This window comes from Panthera leo, chromosome B3 (genome assembly GCF_018350215.1).
Source record: "Panthera leo isolate Ple1 chromosome B3, P.leo_Ple1_pat1.1, whole genome shotgun sequence".
Lineage (NCBI taxonomy): Eukaryota > Metazoa > Chordata > Mammalia > Carnivora > Felidae > Panthera > Panthera leo.
In genome coordinates, this window is record NC_056684.1 from 30,197,548 (window position 1) to 30,223,385 (window position 25,838).

Consider the following 25,838-nt stretch of genomic DNA (forward strand, 5'->3'; position numbering starts at 1 on the left):
GATTTATCGTTAAAAAGAAAATCATTCATGCAGATTATCTATAGCCAAGTCTGAAGTGAGTGTGACTTTTTTTTCCCTCTCTGCCAACTGGCACACTCTCACCCACTATAACCCTCACCTTGCTTAGACTGAATTGGTTTATAAGTGCTCTAACATTTGGTATAATCAAGCAAATCAGAAAGGTAAGTCACTGGAGAAAATTCATAGCACTACATTCTAATGATTCATACAAATGATTTTCAGAAAATCAGCAACACAACTCACATTCATTAGTAAAGATGACTGAGACATGGCCATTCTACTGATGTGTACTGCACAGTGTTTTGTCCCTGAGTTATTCTGCATCAGGTGATGATGTAATAACAGCAGAACACATAAGTAAAAATGTAACCTTACAGTATCAAATTTATCAAAAGATGTAATAAAATAGGTTTCTAAAGTTCACTTCACAAAAGAAAACAAAGATGATAGGGGAAATGCTGAATATAGTCCTCTCTACCCTGAAAGAAAAAAGGTGTAATTTCCTTCCTCAATCAATTTCACTAGTCAGTTAACATCTTGGTTCTAATTTAAGAGTTGGACCTACTCACCATCTGAATTACCAGACAGAGGGAATGCCTAACACTAAAAGGAAAGAAACATAATTCTTAAATTTTTTAAATACTTTGAAATTGGGGTAAGGGGGAGCACAGTAAAAGCAGAAGTCCATTTTAATTTTTTTTTTCTTATTTTAAAAGTAGTAATTATAGAAAATTTGAAAAACACAGAGGTGGGGGTGCCTGGGTGGTTCAGTCGGTTCAGCATTGGACTCTTGATTTCAGCTCAGGTCATGATCTCATGGTTGTTGAGTTCAAGCCCTGCATCAAGCTATGCACTGACCATGCTGAGCCTGCTTGGGATTCTCTCTCTCCCTCTCTCTCTGCCTATCATGTGCCATATCTTTCTCCAAAGCACTTATCTCTGATTGACTATTTATTTATTCTTCTGTCTCTGCTGATTAGACTGTAAATTCCATGAAGGCAAAGATATGATCTTTTTTATTTTTTCTCGAAGCAGTATTCTATCTCTAGAATCTAGAACAATGCCTGGGTTGTCACTAATATTTGTGAGTGAATGACTTAATAATTGCATGAGTAACTAGGATCAGAGTTTTGTCTAAAGTGTATACTCAGTTTTTGTGATTTACTATTATGTTAAAGCATTCCTAATTTTTGCACAGCATCCTGTTATACATATATAATAAATTCAATTAACTTTCTATTTTAATTATTTCTAATATCATAAATATCCTTATATACACATGTGTATATATGTAATATACACCAAATATCCTAGAATATATGTCTTTTTGCACAGCTGATAGTTTCTTTAGTATGAATTATTTTAAGTAAAACTGTTGAGTCAGAAGGTATGTAGATCACGAATGCTTTTAACACATTTTTCTACACTGTCCTAGAGAATGGCTATATCATTTGATTCTACCCCTAGCGATGTAAGACCATATTTCTCCTCATCAACAATGAGTATTTGGGTCTTTTTACCAAAACACAAGGGCTGATTGTTTCCTGAACCTAAAAAAAGTAAGATATGATCACCATGTAATACTTTATTTGATTCTTACTAAGTTTTTTTTTTAACAGAAAAGCTTGAGGAAAATACAAATTTTATTAATGACAGTGGCTGTTTCTAAGCAACATCTTCCACACTGGCATCTATTCTCAAACAGACTTATTTGAAAGGTAAATATTCACTTGGATTTATAAATGCTGGGGTGCTTGTTTAAAGAAATAAAATCATGCTATTTTATTATTAAAACAGGGAAATTATTTTTAAAAGTCTTAGCAATCTGGTAGATTTAAAAAGTATCTCAATTTTTTTTTAATGTTGATTTATTTTGAGAGAGAAACAGCACATGTGCACAAAGGAGGGGTGGAGAGAGAGAGTGAGAGAGAATCTCAAGCAGGCTCCACACTATCAGTGAAGAGCCCAATGCACGAACCATGAGATCATACCTGAGTCAAAATCAAGAGTCGGACGCTCAACCAACTGAGCCACCCAGGTGCCCCAAAGTATCTCAATTTTTTAAAAAGTATCTCATTGCAGTTTTATTTTCAATTTTTTTGTTAACTAATGAGACTGACAATGTTTTCCCATGTTTACTGATTGTTTCTATGTCTTCCTTGACAAACTGCTTATTCATGACTACACATTTTCCTATTCAGTTAATTTCTTACTCACTTCTGAGACCTCTTCTTTTATTAAAGGTGTTAAATTGTTATCATGTGGCATCCATATTTGCTCATAGTCAACATTTGTCTTTTAATTTTAACAATATTTGACACCTTTGTTTTTTCCTTGCAGCCAAATCATTTTTCTTTTTCTTTAAGAAAGGGAGAGAAAGAGACAGAATGCATGTGAGTGGGGGAATGGGGTAAAAGGGGAGAGAGAGAGAATCCTACACAGGCTTCACACTCAGTCCAGAACCCAAAGCAGGGCTTGATTCCACAACCCTGGGATCATGACCTGAGACAAAATCAAGAGTCAGGCACCCAACTGACTGAGCCACCCAGGAGTCCTGCCAAATCACTTTTTATATGTGGTTTCTTCATTTTATTTTGCATTTAAAGGAACCCTCCTATATACAACCAGCATGCTATCAATGGTGGTCTTGGACTGGGTGGAATTCTGGGTATTTTTTTCTTCTTTTTGCTTATATATTTCTTTCTTCTAAAAATTATATATGTGTAAGAAATATTTTCTTAAATGTTAAAAACAGGAAAGCCTTTCTCCACTAATTGATCATATGCTTACATATATATTTCCTCAAATTCTTCTATTCCACTATAAGAATATTTCAATATCTTATCCATCGGAAGTCTTAGTTTAAGGTGTGAAGTATGAATAAATTTATAATCTTCCAGTTTATAAACCAATTTTCCTACCACCATTTGTTAACTAATTCATTCTTTCTTCCAGTGAATTGAAATGATAGCACTATCATATACTAATATGTCTTTTGTTTTTTTTTCAGGACTATAGATGTTCTATTCTTAGTCATTACCATATGGTTTTAATTATTGCAGGTTTATAAAATCTTCTAATACATGGTAGTACAATTCCAACTCTATAACACCATTCCTTCAAAATTCTTCTTTTAAACGTATTCTTCTACATCAGTTTCAGAAAAATTTGGTAAATTCTACTACCATCCCACCTCTGATCAAAAAGGTTGGTTAGGATGTTTACTAGGACTATATTAAATTCATTGACTTGAAAGGAATCCACAAGATACCAAGTCTTCCTAATCAGAAACATGTTTAATCTCTACTTCTTTAAGTCTCTTTATGTGGTGTTGTAAAATTAAGTTTTCTTAAAATAACTTCTCTTCTTTCTTAGGGGTGTTCTTTCTAAATACTTGTTGGATTTTTTTTCACTACAGCTGCTAACTAGATGTTACTGAAAATTCCTGATCTCCATATACTTAGTGGGTACACACCATATAACTTAATACTAGTTCAAATGGGTTTTCAAGTAATAATTTTCTTCAATTTTTAGGTTGATCATCATTATCACCTGTATATAGCAATTTAACTCTTTCTTTTTTCTAATGATCATACCCCACCATGCAGTCTTTTGGGTCCTGATGACCCTTTAGTCCTGGAAGAAGGCCTTCCATCTTGCTGGCTTTCCACCTGTTGATCCTGCCTGTTGTTCTGATCTTTCATGGGAGAATTTAGAGGTTGGCTCTCATCAGTTCAGCTCCTTTCATAGCGTCACTAGCAGAAATGCCTCCAAATGTGGAAAGTCCAGAAGAATATATTTTCATATTTCTCATTGAGTCAGAAATGTTTTCTTCTACTATTATCTGCTCCATCTCGCTCTTTCCAAAATTCCTATTATTTGTACATTTTATCTCCAGACTTACCTTATTTTCCAGTCATCTTCATTTCCCCACCTTTTGCCTTTATACTACCCTGGGAAAGATTTCACAAGTTTTTCTAATTTGCTACTCACTGCATCTACAGCAGATTTTATTTTTGTAACTATATTTTCTATCCCTTTAGAATCCTATCAGATTGCTCTCTTCTTATAACTGATATTCAGCTTTCATAGCTTTTAATGACTGAATCTTTTTGAGAACAAAAACCTCACTCCATTGCTAGTTGGGAGATCAAACAACCTGGATAGAGTTTGAAATAGTGGTATTGACAGCTGCTAACATAGGAACTAGGCTGCTTATGTAGATAGGTACCTTCTAGGGAGGTATTAGCAGCAAACTGTGGGTCTATGAACACTATTTACAAAGTACCAATACTTCTGGTCTGGGAGGCAAGAGACAAATTTTTTTTGAGAGAGAGGGTGCAACTGAATGAGAGGCAGAGAGAGAATCCCAGGAGGGGCAAGGAGGGGGACAGAGGAAGAGGAGGAGGAGGAGAAGCAGGAGCAGGAGGAGCAGGAGAAGGAGGAGGAAAGAGAGAAAGAGAAAGGAAGGAAAGAAGGAAGGAAGAAACAAACAAACAAACAGGACTCACCTGAAATGGGGTTTGAGCTCACTGGAAGCAGGCGGGGCTCATGCTCACCGGAAGCCAGGCTCGAAATTACCCCATGTGAGACTCAAACTCACTAACCGTGAGATCATGACCTGAGCCAAAGTCAGATGCTTAACGACTGAACCAACCAGGAGCTCCAAGAGAAATATAAATAAGGTGCCTTGTGGGACCACTCTTCAAGATTGCTGTTCCCGGGCAGCCTGGGTGGCTCCGAAAATTGGGCATCCAACTTCAGCTCAGGTCATGATCTCACCACTAATGAGTTTGAGCTCTGCAATGGGCTCTATGCTGACAGTTCAGAGCCTGGAGCCTGCTTCATACTCTGTGTCTGCCTCTCTCTCTGCCCCTCTCCTGCTCATGCTCTTTGTCTCTTAAAAAAAAAAAAAAAAAAAAAAAAAAAAAAAAAAAGGACTGCCCTTCCCAAATTTACATATATATATATTTTTTTTTAATTTTTCGGGTATATTTTATCATTTTTTTAAAAATAATCTCTACACCCAACATGGGGCTTGAACTCACAACCTTGAGATCAAGAGTTGCACGCTCTATGGACTGAGTCAGCCAGGTGCCCCTGCCCCTCCCAAGTTAGGAGTTCTCCTACACTGAAGAACTGCCTACCAAAAATTATCCTAGGTTTTCTGGCATATGAGCAGCATCAAGCTCTAGTTTCTAACACATATGAAGGGTTTTTTTCCCCCATCCATGTATTTATCTATTGGTCTTTTCAATGAGAATTTAGATGAGTGAAGGCTGGGAAATGTGTTCTGTCTGCTATTTTGCCCAGCACTATTATCTGCCTTCTTGCCATATACATCATGCTGCCTCTTCCTACATTTAATTAATCCATACTTCTAGATAATGTTTTCTGATTTCCACTGTACCAATTCAAAGGGACTTTTAACATGCCATCCCTCCCACCCCAAACACCACACACTTCGGGATGCAAAGACCACACTAACACCCCTTCCTAGGGGATCTTTTACTAGGTCAGGTAGGATGATGGACTGATGGGATCCTGAATGGTCATAGTTAATAGGCCAGGTACCTGTGAATCTTAATTTTAGAAAGCAAGGCAGAAAGAGTAACAGTGACTCAAGCAGGGCTGCTGTGACCAGAGCCAACTTCTCACAGAAGAAGCAAACAGATCACCCCAAAAAAGATAATCACAAAGTACTGTACTCACTTGTCCCACAACCAAAGAGCTTCAGGAGCAAAGATTCTGCCTCATTCACGTTTGTATTACAAGAACCATGCTGGGCACAAAGAATCTAATATTCACAGCGTGCTGAGTTATTTGGCAAAAATCTCCCTTTACATGAACCTCTATCAGGAACCAAGGCAGCTTTTCCATACATGAGTATCTTTTGAGTAGAGGGCTGACAGTAACCCATTTTGGTTTTACCTTATTTATAGACAAATAATTTGGGAGTTTATCAATCATGTCCATAAATGCAACTCTTCAAGCCAATTAGGTTGCCACATTGCTTACACTGAAAAATGGTCTGAATCCTCATGCACAGCTCAAAGGAGTATAAACTGTCTGGCTGTTTTCAGAGCAATTTGGCAATACTTAGTAAACTTAATAATAGACTCCCAACAACCCATCAATACCACTCCTCAGCATGTATCTCCACAAAATAAAATGAAGATTATTATTGCAGTATTGTTTATAGTACATAAATGCCACTTAGGGGAGTGTGTAAGTAAGATGGATACATAGTATGCATGGGTAAGAATATGCACATGACCGAATACTCTACAGCAGTCAAAAGTAATGAACCAGAATTATATACAGCAAAAAAGATACATCATTTAAGTATTTAAAAGCCGAATTTAAAAAAATAAAATGAGATGTACAGCCAAATGGCATTCATGAAAATTACAAACTTACACACTATGTATTTTCCAAAGATACACAAATATCTAAAGACATATATTAACTAGATTAGAGTGGGTGTTTATGGGAGGAAGCAAAATGAGTAGTGATAGGGAAATAGACAAAGACAACAAAATAACCAGTAAGAGATGGGCCTAACCCTCAGGATGCCAGCATTGAGAAGCATGATTCCATGCTCCAAAAGTATAGGAAACAGTTAGGGGAGTAAAGGAAACCCAAATAAACTTAAATGAGACAAGACGATACAGTCATGAGAGCTCTACTTTAAAACATACACACACACACACACACACACACACACACACACACAGCAAAACTGTTCTATGTATGCTAAGACAAAAGTAATATTATTTATTTTTAAAGGAGCCAGAAATATTTCACTTATTTGAGAGAAGAAAACTTCAGTAAATATCGATTTTTAAAAATCAAGGAAGAATAATCACTGAGATTATAATCGATAACCTAAAAAGTAACTACATGACCAAACTTAAAATTTGATTATGTGTCTGAAATTAACAGGTCTATAACATCCTGATGTCTGAGTACATCACCTGTAATATAAAGACCAAAACATAAAATCACAAACAGAAGATATACTATACTCTGGCACAGAGATTCTACACTAATTAATTTTTAATTTACACCTTTGTCTTAGAGATAATGTTACAAAACATATGCCAAGGGCCAATTCCTGTGCATAAAATGATACAAACCACAGCATAATGCAAACAATGAACTCTGGAAAATTCAATAGGAAAAAGTCACTTTTCAGTACCCCTTTATTAGTATAGCACCAACATGAACACAGTCTTTTAACAGAAGACGGGTGCGAAGAGAAGAAATCTGGAACCCATTTTATCCTTGAAGAGAACACAGGGGAGAAACTATTTCAGCATTTCATGCAAGAGTTGAGTAGGAAGAGCAGGAACTTGAAGGTCACTTCTCTTGGCATTTTAGGCTGTTCTAAGTTACAACTGAATCTGCCAATGATGCTTTACAACAGAAGAGATTTTTCAAGATGTCAATAGAAAAATAATCGGGATTGGAAATGTCATTACACAGCTTTCTGCAACCTATAATAAATGATCTTGGGGGAGAGAGAGGTCATTATTTTTCAAATGTGTACAAACACAAGCTTGTTTTGTTTTGTTTTTGTTTGCTACAGAACTCAAACTAGACACCAGTTAAAGGTTTTTAAATGAGCAATAATAATTAAATTAACAGTGACAGGTTAGCATGCACAATTAACACAGCAGACAATGGGAGTAGCCTTCTCTAAAGATGGCAATCTTGTATGGTACAGATTTAATTTAGGTCACAGGAAATTCTACAAAGAACGACAGCTTCTGCTTTTACTGGATGAAACTGGCTGCAGAGATCAGCATAAATAATTAGTCAATCCTTCTTACCCCTACAGAAATCAAGTCACTTTCCTGAAGCTAATGGAGGAAGCTGCAGCTTTACCTACACTCTGAATTGTAGAGATCTTCTGATTTAACCTAGAAACGGTATTTTCTTTCAGAAACTAGTGGTTATAGTAAAGAAAATCCACAACTTAAAAAGAGCCCTCAAAAAGAAATCTATCAAAGGCAGGCTCTCCAACTAGCAACACAGTTTAAATAATTAAGTTTTTCTGGCTTCTGTTGAGTATCCTTAACAGGGTAGCTGCAAAACACCATACCATATCAACAATCGAATCTCACTTGTGTGTGCATTCTAAAAATTCCCCTCACACACACACACCCAAAAAAAAAATTCCTAAAACAAAGATATTACTATTTTTTTATTTTAAAAAGTATTAATTTTGTAAGCCTCTAAAAACACACCACATTACAAATATTAAAGATATAATGTTTGAGCATTCAAAAATTTAACCCTCAGGTCAGAACTATATCTATGCTAATATGAGAAACCAAAATAAAATTACAACCAATAATAAATTAACTCTTCAACATTATATAGCTCTCAGTTAACATATTCTTTCCTATGGAAAAAAAATCCTCTAAATCACATAAACAATGCTGTTTTGAAATAAGCACGTTGCTAAAGTATATGTAATACACATAATGTTAATGTGATACTTTAAAACTTGTAAAACAATATCAATTATATATGGTATTATACGATACCAATTACTCTATATACGATATGCTATATAAACAATATATAACATTACCATATGAGACATAAATATTTAATAAACTATAAAAACATTGCATGGATTGAATTTGAAAAATACCAAATTCACAGAATTGATTAGTTCTGAGAATAAGAAAAAGATGAAATTAAGAGGGATTCACAGGGGACTCAACTGCATTTATTTTAGATTTAATGTAGATTTACAAGGTAAAATGTTATTTTATAAAGCCATTTGCTAGGTACCTTATATGTGGGTCATTACATTAGTTTTTACATCTATCTGTATGCATGAAATACTTTATAAATTTTTAAAGTGTAAAACAAAATTTACACAAAATTAACTCAAAAAGGATCACAGAATTAAATGTAAAGCCAAAAACTACAAACTTGTAGAAGATGACATTAAAAAACATCTAGGTGACCTTGGGTTTGGTGATGAGTTTTTACATAGTATACCACCAAAAGCGTGACCCAAGAAATAAAGGAATCATTCGTAAGTTGGACTTCATTAAAATGAAAAACATCTGCTCTACAAAAGGCATGGTTAATGGAAAGACAAGCCACACCCTGCGACAAAATGTTTGTGAAAGACATTTCTGATAAAGAACTGTTACACAAAATATACAAAGAACTCTTACACTCAACAATAACAAAAAACATGATTAAAAAGTGGACAAAAGGGGTGCTGGCTCAGTTGGTGGAGCATGTGACTACTCCTGATCTTAGTATCATGTGAGTTCAAGCCCCACTTTGGACAGAAAGATTACTTAAAAAAAAATTTTTTTTTTTAAATAGACAAAAGATCTGAACAAACACCTAACCAAAACAGATATAAAGACAGAAAATAAGGGCCCCTGGGTGACTCTGTCGGTTAAGCATCCAAGTTAAGCTCAGGTCATGATCTCGAGGTTCATGAGTTTGAGCCCTATATTGGGCTCTCTGCTGTCAGCTCAGAGCCCACTTTAAATCCTCTGTCCAGGGCGCGTGCTCTCTCTCTCTCTCTCTCTGCCCCTCCCTCACTCACGCTGTCTCTCTCAAAAATAAACATTTTTTTTAAAAGATAGAAAATAAATATATAAAGAAATGCTCAACATCAAATACCATTAGGGAATTGCAAATTAGAACAAGAGACCACACTACACACCTTTTAGAATGGCTAAAATTCAAAACATTGACAACACCAAATGCTGACAAGGATATAAGCAACAAGAACTCTCATTGATTACCAGTGGGAATGCAAAATAGTTTGGCAGTTTCTTACAAAGCTAAACTTAATCTTACTATATGATCCAGCAATTGCACTCTGATTTAAGAATCAATGTCCATATAAAAATCTGCACATGGATGTTATAGCAGATTTACTCACAATTGCCAAAACTTAGAAGCAATCAAGATATCCTTCAATTGCTGAATGGATAAACTGTGGTAAATACACAGAATCAAGTATTATTCAGCAATAAAAATAAATGAACTATCAAGTTACCAAAAAAACATGGCAGAACCTTAAAAGCATATTGCTAAGTGAAAGAAGTCAGTCTGAAAAGATTACATACCATATGATTCCAACTATATGGCAATCTGAAAAAGACAAAACTATAAAGACAGTAAAAAGATGAATAGTGTCATCAGGAGTTTGGGAAGAAGATGAATAAGTGAACATGGGATTTACTGAGCAGCAAAACTATTCTGTATGACACTGTAATGACAGACCCATGACATTATGAATTTGTCAAAACCCATGCAACTGTACCATATAAAGAATGAACCCTAATGCAAACTATGCACTTTAGTTTATAATAATGTATTAATATTGATTCATTAATTATAACAAATGTGTATCACTATTCTGTTTCAACCCTAAATGAGTGTGCTGCAATGTCCAATTCTGGCATTAACCACCCACACTGGTCCCACCCACAAGCACAAAGAGCATTATCCCAAACAAGACTGCACTTACTTCAATAAGGTTGCTTATGTTTATGAGTAATTGTTTTATATATCTGGGGGCTCGGGTATTTGGCGCATAGACATTTATAATAGTTAGCTCTTCCTGGTGGATAGACCCTGTGATTATTATATAATGCCCTTCTTCATCTCTTGTTACAGCCTTTAATTTAAAGTCTAGTTTGTCTGATATAAGTATGGCTACTCCAGCTTTCTTTTGGCTTCCAGGAGCATGATAAATAGTTCTCCATCCCCTCACTCTCAATCTAAAGGTGTCCTCAGATCTAAAATGAGTCTCTTGTAGACAGCAAATAGATGGGTCTTGTTTTTTTATCCATTCTGATACCCTATGTCTTTTAGTTGGCGCATTTAATCCATTTACATTCAGTGTTATTATAGAAAGATATGGGTTTAGAGTCATTGTGATGTCTGTATGTTTTATGCTTGTAGTGATGTCTCTGGTACTTTGTCTCACAGGATCCCCCTTAGGATCTCTTGTAGGAAGACTGCACTTACTTCAGATGCCAGCTGTACTTCAGGGGTTCTCAGGCCACCTGCATTTCTACTCATCTGATCATAAATTCAGAGATCTCATGATCCTCAGTTTGATAATTTGCTAGGACAATTCACAACTCAGGAAAGCGTATGTATAATTACAGTTTTATTATAGAGGATACACAAAGGGCAAGGTTGGGGGGCAGGTGCAAATGAAGAATTTCCATGCTATCTCCCCATGAGTCAGTATGTGTCATCCTCCCAGAACATCAATATGCTCACCAACCAAGAAGGTCCACTTTGGTGTCCACAGTTCTTTTTGGGACTTCATTACACAGGCATGATTGATTAAATCACTGGCCGCATGACTGAACTCTGTCTCCATACTTTATCCACTTCCTGTGAGATCAGACTGGCCTGAAGTCCCAACCCTCTAATCACGTGGTTGCTGTTTTTGGTGACCAGACCCCATCCTGTAGCTACCTAGATATCCACCATAAGTCATCATATTAGCATAACAAAGGCACATCTCATTCATCAAAAACCTAAGTTAATACCCTCATAATAGAAGCTTCTTATTTTATAACAAAATATTAAAGCAGAATTTAATGGCACAAACTCTTTTAGTTTCACGAAAGGCCAGAAATTATAAAATGATGAAAGGAAGGGAGTACTGATCAGAAGGTGACTTTTAAGGGGAGCACATTTCACAACTAGCTCAGATTACGAATCACATCAAACAAAATTTATCAAAAAAGGAGCAATGCAGACCAACTTAATGTTTGCTAACAACGAAACATATGTCAACATAAAACCCAGAACTGGCATACTGTTCACATAAAACCCATTCATATCTTTTTAAAATGGATATATGTATTGGTTATGGCACACGCAATGCTTAACATCTTCTATCATTGTCAAATGCAACCCATACTGAATGAATCAAACAGTTGGCGAATGAAATGGAGAGGAAATCAAGTTGTATTCTTTCCAAAATCTGCCCCTTTCCGTAGAGTTAACTGAAGGAGCAAGGACGCAAAATCTATGCTACAAACCAAAGCTCTGAGGGTCAAACATTGTATTTTAGAGAACTGTCACTTTCCTCACCAACACCAATAAATAAGTTATTAAATCTACCCTTCTGGCATGATAAAGTCATTTCAATAGAACTAAAAGTGCTACAGTTTCAATGTCAACTCTTCTGAAAATAAATGTTGCTGCCGTGCCTCAGAATTCAAATTACTGCAGCAGGTCATTAGTCTTTTCTATTCTGTTGACACATTTTAACTCATTTCATAAACCTAGAATTTGTTTCTCTTCTATAATCCTAGAAAAAAAAAATGTTTACAGGAAGGCAATTTCATTTTGTTAGGCAGACACAGACAGTCCCTTGGGGAAGAGGCCAACTCAAGCAGGACTGAAGCAGCTGTTAGGAGCCAATTTTCCTACCTGTTAATTGCATCTGTGACTAGGCTGCACCAGCTCACACACCTATCTAGCAAGCAGTAGATAAATTGAAACAGTCACATCTCAAGGGTTTGAAAACTAGAAGACTCTCTCCCCCTTCCTCTAAAAAAATTCAAGTAGGGAATAGAACAGTAAAGGAAGATAAAAATGTCAAAAGTAGATAAATATTAATTGTAAGAATATCAATTGTACTTTCCTGACTACCAAAAAAAGAAAAAGGATTTTATAAATAGTTAATAGAAAAAGTACGCATTCATTTGGTCAATCAACAAATATTTACTGGAATGCCTACTGTGGCAGACACTGTTCTAGGTGCTAGCAATACAGCAGTGAACAAAACATAACATCCCTGTCCCCATCAGAGGAAATAAATGAGAAATAAATATCGATTCATCATTAGATGCTAAGAAGAAAATAAACCATGGCCATGTAATAAAGAGTGTTGGGGGGGGGGGGGGGAGTACTAATTTATAGTGAGTTGCCAAGGAAAACCTCTTTGAAGAAGGGACATTTCAGCTGAGATTTAAATGACAAGGAGGATATATAGCCAAGCAACAGTCTTCAGGGAAGACCATTGCCCACAGAGGGACAAGTATACAAGACCCCAAGGCTAGAATCCACTTGGTATATTTACAGAACAGAAAAGAAGGCTGATGTGGCTAGAGTTTTGTGAATAGGCTTAAGAATGGCAACAGATAAGATCTCCTCAAAGTGCCACAGTCATTTCAGAGTCATCAGTTGGAAAGATAAAAATAACTGTGACCAATGAGCTACTCATGCAAACTCATTTTTGGACTAGTAATAACCACTTCAACAGAAAAGAGAAACATGAATTAAAGAAATGTCCCAAGGACAGAAGTTTCTGAACTAGGAAGGATTAGGAGCAGAGTCTTGGCTGAACCAGTGTTGTCACCAGAAAGTGTTCTGGTCACCCAGAAAGCAATAGTGTTTTAAGTTAGATCAATGTCTAGGACTGCCATATCTGGATGAGAGGCTATCTGAAGCTTACAAAGGAAATGTTAAAACACAGAACTCATAAATGAACTCAAAACAGAAATGAGTATTTCTGAATGTGCTTGTCCTAATCACTGCCTGACCTACTCATTTCAGATAGCCCATGGATTTCTTTTTCTTTTTTTTTTTTTTAGGTTTATTTATTTATTTATTTTGAGAGAGCGTATACATGTGTACAAGTTGGGGGCGGGGGTGTGTGGAGAGAATCCCAAGCAGAATCCCAAACTTAACTGACTGAGCCACTCAGGTGCCTCTTTTTGAAATTTAAATGTAAAAAATGGACACCATAAAACAATACTCTCCTAGAATAGAAATTTTTAGCAATTTTAGAAAATCTTGCCATGTGTAACCCTCTTCGTGGAATCATAAAATAAATTAGGATTTAAAAAGAAAAAAAAAAACTTAGTAAGTACTTAGATCACCTGTTTTCCTTCTCTAGCAAGCGCAGAACAAGCCCTCAGGTTTAAAAGTATAACATTATGGGGCACCTGGGTGGCTCAGGTCATGATCTCACTGACCCTGGGTTTGAGCCCCCATTGGGCTCTCTGTGCTGACAGCTCAGACCCTGGAGCCTGTTTCAGATTCTGTCTCTGTCTCTCTGTCCCTCCCCTGCTCGTGCTCCGTCTCTCTCTTTCTCAAATATAAAATAAAACATTTAAAAAAAATTTTTTAAGTATAACATTAAAGAGGCAAACCATAAGAGACTCTTAAATAGAGAAAACTAAGGGTTACTGGAAGGGTTTGGGGTGGGGGGATGGGCTAAATGGGCGATGGGCATTAAGGAGGGCACTTGTTGGGATGAGCACTGGGTGTTATACGTAAGTGATAAATCACTAAATTCTACTCCTGAAATTATTACTCTATAGGTTAACCAATTTGGATTTAAATAAAATTTTAAAATAAAATTAAAATAAAATAAAATAAAATAAAATAAAATAAAATAAACCTATTAAAATAGAACGAACTCATCTATTTGAAGGTCACACTATATTTTCCAGCAATGAAAGATTCCCAGATACATGTTACATAATGCTAAACAGATTTTTTGTAATGGTACTATAAGGTTAAAATTCCCAAACAATGCTTACTGCTATTGAATAGATGCATTTTTTCTACAAAAGCATTTTGGTAAGGCTCTAACTATTCACTTTAAGGAAAAAAAGGAATAGGAAAACAATGAAGATCAAAAGCTTCCTTTAGATGAGGTATGTGGCAATGTACCTTCACATAAGCTGCATGCTTAATTTTTAATAAAAAAAACAACAACAACAACAAAAAAAAAACACTGGCATCAGGGACTAGTATCCCACTTCTAACACTATGCTAACTGGCTGTGCAACTTTCTGAACCTCAGTTTTCCTCATCAGTAAAATAAGGCTACTGCCATCTATGCTCACAAGATTAATAGAAAGATTAAATGAAATGTAATAGGTCTTTACCTATTAATGAATTCCAGTCTTATAATTTGGCAATCATCATTATCAGTAGGAAGAAGAGAGGCAAACACATGTTAAAAAAGGGGAAAGAGAAATAATCATAAATTGCAGATTGTAAGAGTTAAAAACAATGTAAAAAGTGCCCCTGGAGTTGAATATACAGGCCAAATTCCTCTGTTTTACCTAGAAAGGAAGAAAAGTTCAGAGAGTTTAAATGATAAGCCCAAAGTCACAAAGCAGGCAGAAAAGGGGCTAAAACTCTTGTTTAAATTCCTAAATGTGGTATACATATACAGAGTGCTTTCATATATTGAAGATCCAACTGATCTTCACTATAAGATAGTTAACTGGACTGTTGAGAAAGCACAAGGCACTAAAGATAGACAACTAGTTAGTGATGGAACCACAAGTTAAACCTAGGACACTGAATACTGATTCTCTTAAAAGAGAGACTGAAAATCTTTTTTACTCATAACTTGACTTATACCAAAGAGTATGCCTTTGCAAGCAACCACATTTTTTTATTCAGGTAGTAATAATAATTTTTTTTTAAGTTTATTTATTTACTTTGAGAGAGAGATACAGAGGGGGGAATGGGGGAGGGGCAGAGAGGGAGGGAGAGAGAGAATCCCAAGCAGGCTCCATGCTATCAGCAAGAAGCACAGAGCCCAACGTGGGGCTCAAACTAACGAACTGTGAGATCATGACCTGAGCCAAAATCAAGATTTGGGTGCTCAACTGAGCCACCTAGGCACCCCCAGGTAATAATTATTTTTAAAATCATACTATAAATTGGGGTGCCTGGGTGGCTCAGTCAGTTAAACATCCGACTTTGGCTCAGGTCATGATCTCATGGTTAGGGAATTCGAGCCCTGCGTAAGGCTCTGAGCCAACAGCTCAGAGCCTGGCATCTGCTTCAGATTCTGTGTACCCCCCTCTCTCTTCCCTTTGCCTGCTCACACACACACACACTCTCTCTCTCTCAAAAATAAACATTAATAAAATTTTAAAAATAGTCATACTATACTGACACAAATGTTTGCATTCTGTATTTAACAGAAATTAGTCAGCTTCTTAACATTAAAATGCTCAAATCAAACCCAAAAGACTCCACCAAAAAACTGCTAGAACTGATTCATGAATTCAGCAAAGTTGCAGGATATAAAAACAACACACAGAAATCAGTTGCATTCCTATACACCAACAATGAAGTGACAGAAAGAGAAATCAAGGAGTCGATCCCATTTACAGTTGCACAAAAAACCATAAAATACCTAGGAATAAATCTAACCCAAGAGGTGAAAAATCTATACACTGAAAACTATAGAAAGCTTATGAAAGAAATTGAAGAAGACACAAAAAAATGGAAAAATATTCCATGCTCCTGGATAGGAAGAACAAATATTGTTAAAATGTCAATACTACCCAAAGCAATTTACATATTCAGTGCAATCCCTATCAAAATAACACCAGCATTCTTCACAGAGCTAGATCAAATAATCCTAAAATTTGTATGGAACCAGAAAAGATCCCAAATAGCCAAAGCAATCTTGAAAAAGAAAACCAAAGCAGGAGGCATCACAATCCCAGATTTCAAGCTATACTACAAAGCTGTAATCATCAAGACAGTATGGTACTGGCACAAGAACAGACACTCAGATCAATGGAACAGAATAGAGAACCCAGGAATGGACACATTAACGTATGGCCAACTAATATTTGGCAAAGAAGAAAAGAATACGCAATGGTATGAAGACAGTCTCTTCAGCAAGTGGTGCTGGGAAAACTGGACAGCAACATGCAGAAGAATGTACCTGGACCACTTTCTTACACCATACACAAAAATAAACTCAAAATGGATCAAAGACCTCAATGTGAGACAGGAAGCCATCAAAATCCTCAAGGAGAAAGCAGGCAAAAACCTCTTTGATCTTGGCTGCAGCAACTTCTTACTCAGCACATCTCCAGAGGCAAGGGAAACAAAAGCAAAAATGAATGACTAGGACTTCATCAAAATAAGAAGCTTCTGCACAGTAAAGGAAACAATCAGCAAAACTAAAAGGCAACCGACAGAATGGGAGAAGATATTTGCAAATGACGTATCAGATAAAGGGTTAGAATCCAAAATCTATAAAGAACTGATCAAACTCAACACCCAAAAAACAAATAATCCAGTGAAGAAATGGGCAAAAGACATAGACACTTCTCCAAAGAAGACATCCAGATGGCCAACCGACACATGAAAAAATGCTCAATGCCACTCATCATCAGGGAAATACAAATCAAAACCACAATGAGATACCACCTCACACCTGTCAGAATGGCTAACATTAACGACTCAGGCAACAACAGATGGTGAGGATGCAGAGGAAGAGGATCTCTTTTGCATTATTGGTGGGAACGCAAGCTGGTGCAGCCACTCTGGAAAACAGGATGGAGGTTCCTCAAAAAACTAAAAATAGAACTACCCTATGACCCAGCAATTGCACTACTAGGCATTTATCCAAGGGATACAGGTGTGCTGTTTCAAAGGGACACATGCACCCCCATGTTTATAGCAGCACTCTCAACAATAGCCAAAGTATGGAAAGAACCCAAATGTCCATCGATGGGATGAATGAATAAAGAAGATGTGGTATATACATACAATGGATTATTACTTGGCGATCAAAAAGAATGAAATCTTGCCATTTGCAATTACGTGGATGGAACTAGAGGCTATTATGCTAAGCGAAATTAGTCAGAGAAAGATAAATATCATATGACTTCACTCATATGAGGACTTTAAGAGACAAAACAGATGAACATAAGGGAAGGGAAACAAAAATAATATAAAAATAGGGAGGGGGACAAAACAGAAGAGACTCATAAATATGGAGAACAAACTGAGGGTTACTGGAGGGGTTGTGGGAGCGGGGATGGGCTAAATGGGTAAGAGGCACTAAGGAATCTACTCCTGAAATCATTGTTGCACTATATACTAATTTGGACGTAAATTAAAAAAAATTAAAAATAAAATTTTTAAAAATGCTCAAATCAAAGTCCTTTGATATATTCCCAAATTAAAACCTCCACTGATACTGACTTAATATAAGGTAGCAAGGATTTTTGTTGTTTATTCACAGATTATTTAAACAGAACAGCTGGTTTAGTGAGTTGCTGAATATTTTACCATACTCAATTAAGAAGCCCATTGTTCTATCATCAGTGACTCTAATAAACACATTTTTAAAAATTACTTCATCAATCCTCTTCTTCCTTTCATGTAGGATTCTCAAGTTAACTGATTCTCAAGTTAACTGTTAGGTCAATCACTTCTTGCACTTAAGTCAAGATGATTCATTTTCATAAAATAATTGTTAGAAAAACTACATTATTATGCAGCTAAAGGGACAGACAGGCTGGGAAACTGATCAAAAGAAGGATTCACGTAGAGATGAGCCAACTGAACAATATGATATCTAAGTAACAGTCATATTTACAATACATGTTTCTGGATGTCACTGAGAAAATATACATCTGTTTTAAAAAGGACCAAGCTTGGGGTGCCTGAGTGGCTCAGTCGATTAAGCGTCTGACTTCAGCTCAGGTCAAGATCTCACAGTTTGTGAGTTGAAGCCCCATATCGGGCTCTGTGCTGACAGTTCAGAGCCTAGAGGCTGCTTCGGATTCTGTGTTTCCCTCTCTCTCTGCCTCTCCCCCACTCGCACTGCCTCTCTGTCTCTCTGTCTCTCTGTCTGTCTCTCTCTCTCTCTGAAACATTTAGGAAAAAAAAAAGAAAAAGAAAAGACCAAGCTTTGCAGGAAGACTTTTAGGTTTAACAAGAGAACATGACACAGCAATGTAGAAAGTCAGAGCTCAGCCACCATGATGGTTTTCAAATCATTTGTGCAAATACAGTGAGAGCATTTTCTCTATTCCAAACAGATCTCTGTTAAAAAGCCATTTTCAAAGATATGAAAATGCAGGTCCATATGCATAAAAGTAATTTCTGAGTCTTGCAAATAATTGGCAGCGCTGTTGTTTGGCAGGTGAGAGCAGAAGAGAACCATTAAATTAATACACAAATGAGCAGCAACCACTCACATTACTTTCACATGAATGAGAAAAGAATAAATATATAATTTGGGTGGAGAACAAGCACTCTTGAAATAGTCATGGCCACAGAATACCATCTAATTAACTGCTTAGCTCAGTTCATAAGACTTCACTAGGGCTCAGCAAGGACTGCCACTGAATAGATGAGAGGGCACAGCCTAAATGTAGCAAGCTGTGTGGTGAACTGAGGCAGTGTGTACACCTTAAGGTATGCAGCTTGTCTGTCTTCTAAACGTTTTTAAAACTGCATTTGGTAATAATGTAACTGTGAATCCCTTTCACCTACTGTTAAATTTACAGTATACTTTTTAAGTAAGCAAAATAACAAGTAAATGAGTGTATTAGAGACTCATCTGTGGGGGGAAAAAAAAAACCAGCTTGAGACAAACCCCACTCGATTTCTTATACTTCCTCAGCCACAGCTCTAAAAGAGCCATATAATTCATAATGATTAAGCTGAAGCATCTTATAAATTAATAAAGACAGATAAATTCTGTGTAGTCCATTATTTTTGTATTAAAATTATCTAAAGTTGGTCATTTATAATTGGCTATTACATAGCACAATTATTGGAATATTCCATTCCTCAATCACCTTGGACATGTAAGAGCTGACTATAAACATAGTCTTCCATTTAGAGCAGTTCACACTTAAAGCACTCCACTAATTACAATATTCATTCAACACACATTCATTAAGCACTTATTGTGTGCCAGGCACTTTTAGTGGAAACATCGGGAACTACCCTGCTGAACTGCAGTAGCCCTTGTTTTTGGAGGCAGAGGGTATGGCTTATAGATGTGCAAATATTACATAACAAAACAAGTGCCAAAACAGAAATGTGTACAAATCACAATGGAAATACAGAAGGGGAAAGGACTTAATTCTTCCTGGGGAAGTGGAAAAAAAAGGCTTATCAGACAACCTAGTTTTTTAACTGAGTGTTATAAGGAGTTTGGTAGATATATGAGAGGGTGCTCACAAGAAAAGGGGAGCATGAAAGACCTACAGCCTGTGCGAAGTTGTATAGATAGAAAAGAGTACTTATTTGGCAGGGCAACACCATAGCCCCAAAATAAGTAAGGATGAAAAAATAAGCAATGACCAGAACGGGGAACAAAGGATCTTCAATAAGACAAGTTAGGAAGTTTGGACTTGATCCCAATGAAAATGTGAAGCACTGAAAAGTTTCCAGCAGTGATGTGATAATGGATTTGGCTTTAGAAAAATCCTTCTGGCCATATGTGATATAATGATTTATAATAATTTATATCATCTGAATGACCAAAATATATTTCTCAGATATATCTGATCTTCAACCACAGTTCCTGAAAACACTTCAGACCATAAAGGTGAAATGGATGTCTTATTAATGAAGGTGTCTTTTGTATCCCACCCAAGGGTGGGGATTTGTTGCCAAGAGGATCAACCATGTGATCAGAGGGTTGGAACTTTCAATCACCCTCACTCCACCCCAGGGCCTCAGGGAGGAGAGAGGGGCTGGAGGTTGAATCAACCAATGGCCAATGACTTAGTCAATCATGACTATGTAAGAAGTCTCCATGAAAACCCAAGAGGACAGTTTTTTTGGTCTTCTTTTTCAGAGAGCTTCCAGTTTGGGGAACTAGAACGCTGAGCCAGGCCCCCAGCTCCGTAACGACAGAAGCTCCTTTGTTTGGGATGTCACCCTATGTATCACCCTATGTATCTCTTCATCTGGATGTTGATTCATATCCTTTTTCATATCCTTTCATAAACTGGTAAATGTAAGTAAGAGTTTCCCTGAATTCTGTAAGCTGCTCTAGCAAATCAATTTGGAGGTCACTGGAACCTACAATCTGTAGCTGGTTGATCAGAAGCACAGGTAACAGACTCTACAACAGGTGTCTGTGAAGTAGAGGGTGAGGGCAGTCTTGTAGGACTAAACCCTTAACCTGTGGAATCTGAAGCTATCTCTGGGTAGACAGCATCAGAATTGAGTTGAATTCTCATAAATCCTACTGGTGTCTGAGAACTGCTTAGCGTTGTGTGGGAACCCCTGTCCCCAACACTGAAATTGAATCTGGGAACCCTAAAAGACAACAAAAGGAAGGAATAATGGTGGACTCAATCAATTTTGGTAGCCCTATTAAAAGATTATTAAGGGGCAGGGTGCCTGAGTGACTCAGTCGGTTAGGTAGCACACAGCCTGCTTTGGATTCTCTCTCTCCTCTCACTACTCACTGTCTCTCAAAAATAAACATTTTTTTAAAAAGATTATTAAGGGTGCTTGGATGGCTCAGCTGAAGAAAGGTGCCACTCTTGATCTCGGGGTTGTGAGTTCGAGCCCCACGTTGGGTACAGTTTAAATAAAAACTTTAAAAAAAAGATTATTAAAATCACTACTACGCTTATGTCTAGGCAACATGACTTGGCCCTTATGAGGCCATACCATTCTCAAATAACAAGCAATGCAAAGGGCCAAGAGTAAGTGCCTTACTGGGTCTCACACCCAGAGACCACTTTTCACCTAACTGGAACTCCAGAACACCTAGCTCAAATGGCTGAGTCCATTTCCAGAACAGGTCTTCATGCAGGTGTATGCACCCCAAGGCCTGAAGGGTAGCTAAGGGGTAGCTATTGAGGGAAGATTGTGGGGCAGGGAATGGGGCGGGGCGGGAGGGGGGGGCAGGCTCTGTGGAGAGAGCTTGGACACTTTACCACAATAAAAAAAAACAAAATAAAATAGTTGTGCCTGGGTGGCTCAGTCAGTTAAGCATCTGACTCTTGATTTCAGATCAGGTCATGATCTCATGGTTTCTGAGTTCAAGCCCCACGTCAGGCTCTACACTGACAACTCAGAGGGATTCTGTCTCCTTCTCTTTCTGCCTCTTCCCCACTTGTACACTATTTAAAAATAAATAAAAATAAAATAAAATATATATCTGCAATATTACATATGTAATGTATATTATATATAACGTCTATATTTCAAAATAGTTTAATTGTGGCAAGATGTATATATAAGTATATACATTTACACATTAGTATGTATTAATATTAATTATGCAACATTGTGAATTAGCAATTTCACAGCATACTCATGTATAAATGAATATTTGTGCCTAAAACCTATGGTTCTTTAAGATATATATCACCAACCTAAAGTTTTAAAAATTGTATTGTATCAAGAAGATCTGAAATAATTCTTTAACAGAAAACAAAAACATTACTCCTATAAGATGGACATACTAAATTCAGGATCAACTCACTAAAAAGTCAAAGCAATATGAAGGTAGATATGCCAACCAGGTTTTGAAAATAGCTTGATTTAAAAAAAATTCATTTAGTAAAGGATCGATGTGTGGCTAAAGGCAGATATTTGTTATACACAAATGAGCTACTGTATTGCACAGCCCTTCCCATCAGTGTACAGAGATGCATCACCCGCACATTAAATACAGACTCAGTGAGCAGAACACCGCAGCAAGCATCTGTTGGCTAATGACAAAGAAAACCATGGACCCTTTGAGGCTAATTTCCACCCAGCTATAAGCATGTAAGCAGCAAACACATGCACTGCTTTTCAGTATCAACCCCAAATATCCATGAAAAAGAAGATCTTCAGCATTTATGTTATTTTGTGTCAAAAGCAATACATGTATTAATTATATATGCTAACGAAGATATTCAGAAAAAGTTAACTCTAAATAAGCAGAAGTCAAAAACACAACTGCATTTTATTCTCATTCCACTTTTCTTTGTATCAATATCCATGGTCAGGAAAATGACTGGTCTAAGGAAGGCACTAAATGAAAACTGTGAACTAGGCAGTTTGTCTTCTTACATGATCAGTTACTTTTTTCTGTCCCTGTCTCATTACCTTTTTTTCCTCCCTACCCTATCCCCAATATTCTCATATTTTCCCAGACATCTGCCATAATGTTCTCTGGGGCTTGCCTTGGCCTCTCTTTCCCCTGTGTTGAAATTTATCATACCTACATATATTTCTCAGAGTGTCATGTGACCTGATAACAGCCCCCACAAATATCCCTAACTGCTTTCACTTCTCCTCCTGTCCAATGCTTTTACCTAACTTCAGGACCACACCCTCTCCTGCCTTCTCAGAAACCTTTTAAATAGGCTTTATCTTTCCTATATATTCAACTTTCCCTCTTCACTAGTGTCTTTCCCTCATTACATAAGCATATTTTAAGACTCTACCTAAGAAAGCAATTAAACCTTTAGCTTAAAAGGTAAATAAATAGGGGGTGCCTGGGTGGCTCAGTTGGTTTAGTGTCAGACTTTAGCTCAGGTTATAATCTCGCAGTCCCATCCGTGGGTTCAAGTCCCATGTCCGGCTCTGTGCTGACAGCTCAGAGCCTGGAGGCTGCTTCAGATTCTATGTCTTCCCCCCTCACCCTCTGCCCTCTCTCTGCCCTTCCCCACTCATGCTCTGTCTCTCTCTCTCTCTCTCTCTCTCTCTCTCAAAAATGAACAAAATTTTTTATTTTTTGTTTTAATTTTGTTTATTAATAAATAAACAAAAAAAATTTTAAGGTAAATAAATGCTAGTATATAAAACTTACCCTATGGTGTCCTCCCCTTAGTCTCTGCCTTTCCCCTCACCACATTTACTCCCCAGGCCACGGCAGAGACACTTCTGCTCACACCATTACATTAATCCAAGGGCTCTTCATCTAGAGGCTGGAGGGTCTGTGGATAGAATTCAGAAGACCTATGAATTTGGATGGGAAAATAAATTATTTCTTTATTTCCTCCAACTTCTAAAATCACTAATACTTACTGTATTTACTAATTTACTATAGGCCTGCCACTACCTTGTTGTGTATCATGCTAAATAAATACAAAATACCTTATTATAATTAGTTCGATAATAATATTTTAATATAATTGAGCTACCTCTGTAATTTGTTTTTTTTTTGTTGTTTTTTTGTTTGTTTGTTTGTTTTTTTGAGAGAGAGACAGACAGAGCGCCAGCAGGGGTGGGGCAGAGACAGAGGGAGACACAGAACTCAAAGCAGGCTCCAGGCTCCACACTGTCACCACAGAGCCTGATTCAGGGCTCAAACTTACAAACCATGAGATCATGACCTCAGCTGAAGTAGGACACTCAACGTACTAAGCCACCCAAGTACCCCTGGCTTCCTCTGTAATTCTATGTATTTTATTTTATCCATCTGTGGCAAACTATGTTTTATAACTATGCTGCAAAAATACCTCCAATTCCACATGCTCTTCTATGGTGTAAATTTGCTGTTCACCCACAAAGGCACCAAGTCTGCTTCTCTTCTTAAATCCAAGCTGGCATTTACCTTGCTTATAACCAAGAAGTGTGGTGAGGTGACAATAAGTGACTTCCCAGGCTAGGTTAGGAAAAGTGATGCAGGTTCTGGGACTAGGTCTGGGGTGGTTTGTTTAATAGCAATAGTTTCCAGAACAGAATCTGGCACCTGGAACTGGAGTGGTGACATAATAAAAACATAAAACATGTGACATCAGCTTTGGGATTGGGTGGTAGATGTGAACAGGAGAAGGGCCACAGGGATCTCACTAGCAGAAGCCTGATGAGCCTTGAAGAGGCTACTGGGACTTTAAGGAGAGTGAGTTAAAATGCTATCAGAAGCTGGAGGAAAGAAGACCACTTAAGAAGGGGCAGAAAGTTTAGCAAAACTGTTGCCTGTGGTAAATTAAAAAACAAAATGCTGGTAATGAACTGTTACTTCTAGCTAAGGTAATTTCCAAGCACAATGTCCAAAGTGTCAACTGGTTTCTTTTATATATATGATATAAAGTGCAACTAGAGAGATGAGCTGGAGAAGAAAGTACTCTGTTTTTGAGCAGAATTTAGAGGAAATGTAAAGAAACCAGCAATTGCTGGGTTCAAAAATAAAACTATTTTTCATCCACAATCTCTTCCAGCAGAGAATGCTGAAAACAAAGAAAGGTATGGGGGCAAAGATCAAATACAGAGTGCTGAAAGGAAAATCTGGTCTCTGCACAGAGATGAAACCAAGGGTGTTGCTATAAAATCCTTTGTTAACACTCTGTTTCCCCTTCTTAATCTCCTTCCCAGTGCCTTTTCTGTACTTGTCTGCTAAAACTAGATGTGCTTAGGGGCTTTGCCCTCAATCCTGAGCAATTTCTTCTTCAACCAGTCCTGAAAAACTATTAACCTCAAAATCTCTCTCTCAAGCCCCCACCTCTCTCCAAGAACTGCATACAGACCTGCATTTCTCCCTCTTGAATATCTCAGAAAAACCCCAAACTAAATATTTCAAGAACATATCTATCTCCCATCCCACAAGTTCTTTCTAACCCAAACATGCACTGGAAATAAATAGCAGTGTGGCATCCCTTTAATTGCCCAATTTAGGAATCATCCCTGATTCTTTTCCCCCTCTCTCCTTTCTTCCAATCAATATCTAATCAGTTTATCAAGTTCTATAGACCCTACCTGCCCCGACACACCATTGCCAAAATACAGGACCCACTGTGGATATGAGTACATACTTTTCTATCTAGAATGCAACTCCTGTTATAAACATAAGTACTTTGCTAGGTATTAATTTAATTCAACAATATAGAACACCTTCTCTGTGGCAAATCTGGCAGGACCTTTACCAGGACTAGGCATGCAAAACTGACAGAAACGGAAGGGACTCCATTTAGAAAGGCTCCATGTCTACTGTTTCTCTGCTAGGCTCCAATTACTCATGGTCTATATTTCAGCTTGCATCTGAGTAAACCAAAGAAGCTATGATCCCACTCCAAGGAGAAGCAAAATGGGTTAACCAT

General features: G+C 37.2%; 1 protein-coding gene and 1 long non-coding RNA gene across 14 annotated transcripts in view; one reads left to right on the plus strand and one right to left on the minus strand.

Moving 5' to 3' along the window:
* Window positions 1–20,847, plus strand: part of LOC122221760 — a 30,712-nt gene extending 9,865 nt beyond the window's left edge. Inside the window, exons 2-3 of the long non-coding RNA XR_006203425.1 lie at window positions 1,641–1,739; window positions 20,645–20,847. This is a non-coding gene — a long non-coding RNA (uncharacterized LOC122221760). The remainder of the gene's footprint in view (window positions 1–1,640; window positions 1,740–20,644) is intronic.
* PEAK1 (pseudopodium enriched atypical kinase 1) overlaps window positions 1–25,838 on the minus strand; it is a 370,979-nt gene that overhangs the window by 229,491 nt on the left and 115,650 nt on the right. For 12 of the 13 annotated variants that reach the window (XR_006203423.1, XR_006203424.1, XR_006203422.1 and 9 more), the window contains one exon: window positions 23,609–23,735. The gene's annotated coding sequence lies outside the window, so the exon portion shown is untranslated. Of the gene's footprint in view, window positions 1–23,608; window positions 23,758–25,838 lie in introns of all 13 variants that reach the window. The other variant, XM_042941329.1, reaches the window with a different exon arrangement.